Source organism: Myotis davidii, unplaced genomic scaffold (genome assembly GCF_000327345.1).
Source record: "Myotis davidii unplaced genomic scaffold, ASM32734v1 scaffold424, whole genome shotgun sequence".
NCBI classification, from domain to species: domain Eukaryota; kingdom Metazoa; phylum Chordata; class Mammalia; order Chiroptera; family Vespertilionidae; genus Myotis; species Myotis davidii.
Genome location: NW_006295827.1, coordinates 4,331,486 through 4,335,278, shown reverse-complemented (window position 1 = coordinate 4,335,278; position 3,793 = coordinate 4,331,486). Strand labels below are relative to the sequence as shown.

Below are 3,793 nucleotides of genomic sequence, written 5' to 3'. Positions count from 1 at the left end.
CTTTCCTTTAAAGTAAAGGAACAAGGTTTTACTATAAAAATTCTTTCAACTGATGTAAACTTAGACTCTCATTAGAATTACATTTCATTTCTTTGATTATTGGAGGTGAAATACCTGCTCATGTCATAAAAACTTTTTAAAATTAAGATATAATTTACATAGAGTAACTTCACCTTTTTAGTGCATAGTTTTATGCTTTAACAAATATAACATCTGTAGCCACTGCTAAAATCAAGGTATAGCAAAGGCAGTTGCATCACCCCCAAAACTCCTCCAGGCCTCATTGTAGTCGATTCATACCCTGCACCCCAGCCTCCGGCCATAACGGATCTGTTTCTGTCCTGTAGTTTTTTGGTATCCCAGAATGTCATATAAATGGAATCCCACACTGTGCTGTTCACTGTACCAGTTTTTTTTTTTTCTTTTCACTAAGTACACTGTTGTAGGGATATACAATTTACCTTTTTGCCTCTTAAAGAATTTCTGGGTTATTCACAGTTTTTTTTATGATTATGAATAAAGCCACTACAGCCATTCACACGTAGGCTTTTGTGTCAACCTAAGTGTTCTTTAAAACAAAATATTTTTATTGACTTCAGAGAGGAAGGGAAAGGGAGAGATAGAAACATCAATGATGAGAGGGACTCATTGATCGGCTGCCTCCTGCATATCCCACGAGTCCACAACCTGGGCATGTGACCTAACTGGAATTGAACCGTGACCTCCTGGTTCATAGGTGGATGCTCAATGGCTGAGCCACGCTGGTTGGATTAAACCTAACTTTTCATTTCTCTTGTGTAATACCTAAAACTGGGATTGCTGGGACATAGCTTAAGTATATTTTTAGCTTTATAAGGAAGTAACGAACTGTTTTCCAAAGTGACTGTACCATTAGTGTTCCTATCACTAATGCATGAGAACTCCAAGTGCTCACACCTTTGTCAACGAACAATATTGTCAGGTTAGAAAAAAACAACAACCTTTAGCCATTCTAATATGTTGGTAGTGAAATCCTTTGTGGTTTAAATTTGCATTTTCTTTTTTCTTTAAATTCTCACCTGAGGATATTTTTTCCATTGATTTCTAAAGAGAGTGGAGAGAGGGAGGAAGAAGAGGAGAGAGGGAAACATCCACATAAGAAAAACACATTGATTGGGCTGGGGAACCTGCAACTGAGGTAGGTGCCCTTGACTGGGAATCAAACCCAAGATCTTTCAGTCCATGGGCCAGCACTCTAACCACTGAGCAAAATTGCCAGGGCTAAATTTGCATTTTCATAATGACTAATGATGCTGTGCGTCTTTACATGTGCTTATCTGCCATCCATATATCATCTTTGGTGAGATGCCTGCTCAAATATTTGTCCATTTAAAAACTGGACTGTTTGCTTATTTTTATTATTGAATTTACTGTATTGAATTCCTAGAGGCCCAGTGCACGAAATTTGTGTACTTGTGGGGAGTGTCCCTCAGCCAGGCCTGCACCTTCTTGCAGTCCAGGAGCCCTTCGGGGATGTCCAAATGCTGCAGAGGTGGGAGAGGCTCCCACCACCACTGCTGCCCTTGCCATTAGTACACACACATGCACACACACACACACACACACACACACTATGGTGTACACCTAAAACGAATACAATGTTACATGTCAATTATATCTCAATAAAACTGGAAAAAATTTTAAAACTAATAACAACAAATTTCAAGACAATAAAATATTCTGGCATTCAAGGAGTATGGAAGAGAAATAGAAATAACATGTATTTTCAATAAGATGTAAATGATTAACAAATAGTCAAGAACTTTAGCCTCACCAAATAAATTAATAAAAAATTTAAAAACAACAACCAAAAATGTATTGAGCACCTGCTATGTGAAACCAACACAGTGTCAGGAAGGGCAGGGAGGAAACAAAGGTGGAAAAATCCGCCTCCTGCACTCTCAAGTGAGGCAGATCAACATGGCAGAATAGCAGGTAATAAAGGCAAAATGAAAAGCCAGACATCCTTGAACTGGTCCAGGGCATGTGGGAACACAGAATCAACAACTGGGGTGGGGGTGGGGGGCACTTGAGCACGTTCTGTGGCCTGAAAATAAGGAAAGAAACGGTCCAAGCTGAAGGTGTGGGCAAAAACTTGGAGCTGCAGGCAGCAAACATCAGGGGCTAAACCAGCCGTGGGCAAACTATGGCCCGTTTGAAATGAATAAAACTAAAAAAAAAAAAAAAAAAAAAAAAAGACCGTACCCTTTTATGTAATGATGTTTACTTTGAATTTATATTAGTTCACACAAACACTCCATCCATGCTTTTGTTCCGGCCCCGCCGGTCCAGTTTAAGAACCCATTGTGGCCCTCGAGTCAAAAAGTTTGCCCACCCCTGGAACAATAGGCAGGCAGGAAGAACAGTGACCCACTCCAAATTGCCACTGCAGATTGACACCTGCTGCAGCTGGCACCAAGCCCTGCGTCCACTAACGTCCAGGTGGCCAGTCCCACTGATCAAGCCTTCCTCTCTAAGTGGAAGGAAAGAGGGAGGAAAGGCTGTTGAATTCTTCAGTTGCAGCTGTGAGCAATATCCAATCTTATACCTAGACATCTGTTTACTTCAAATTACCAGCATGAAATTAAAACACAAAGTTTGGCCCAGAAAATTCATTCCTTAGTATATACCCAAGAGTTGAAAACATATGCACACAAAAAAAGTGTACAGGAATGCTCATAGCATTTATCCACAGTAGCCAAAAAATGGAAACAACCCAAATTGCCACAAATTGACAGAAATGCGGTATACCCATACAATACTTATTCAGTCATAAAAGAGAATGGAAGAAACCAGACCCAAATGGCTCCTTAGCCCATGTACGGAAAAGTGGCAGAAGAGACAGAGCAATAGAGACAGAAAGCACATTAGCGGTTGCCAGGGGTTGGGGTGGGAAATGGGAAATGACTGTCTAATGCAGTGGTTCTCAACCTTCCTAATGCCGCGACCCTTTAATACAGTTCCTCATGCTGTGGTGACCCCCAACCATAAAATTATTTTCGTTGCTACTTCATAACTGTAATGTTGCTACTGTTATGAATATCTGATGTGCAGGATGTATTTTCATTGTTACAGGTTAAACACAATTAAAGCATATGATTAATCGCAAATACAATATGTAATTATATATGTGTTTTCCCATGGTCTTAGGCGACCCCTGTGAAAGGGTCGTTTGACCCCCAAAGGGGTCGCGACCCACAGGTTGAGAACCGCTGGTCTAATGGAATCCGGGTTCCTTGTTGGGTGATCAAAATGTTCTGGAATTAGTGGTGATGGTTGCAAACTTCCGTGAATAAACTAAAAACCAAATGAATCATGCACTTTTAAAGGGTGAATTTCATTGGGGTACTTCAGTAAACAGCAAAGGTTGGGTTTGAAGGGCGGAAAATACAGCCTTGGGGGTCTTTTCCCCGCTTTGTCTCTAAACTACACGTGGGCCATAGGCTCTTCTTCGGGCCTCCGGGTTTTCGGCCAACAGGCCGCTGGAGACAGCCCAACTGGCCACACCCCCGACAAACCCACGCCGCGGGCCACTCGCAAGGCGAGCGGCGGAGGCGCCCGACTCCACGGAACCCGGTAGTTACTAGGCAACAGGGGAAGTCCGCCTCCTAACCTAACCAATCAGGCACGTCTGCCCACAGCGCGAGAGCCTCGCGTACGTCAAACGGGGCGGGGCCTCACACACCCCGGGCCCCCGAGAGCCCAGGGCTTGCAGCATCCGCCCCCACCGCTCCGCCTGGCCAATCGGAAGGGA

The 3,793-nt window shown here is 43.0% G+C and overlaps 1 protein-coding gene across 2 annotated transcripts in view; it reads right to left on the bottom strand.

The window, feature by feature from the left end:
• GTF2IRD2B (GTF2I repeat domain containing 2B) overlaps window positions 1-3,793 on the bottom strand; it is a 47,406-nt gene that overhangs the window by 42,792 nt on the left and 821 nt on the right. The window lies entirely within an intron of this gene.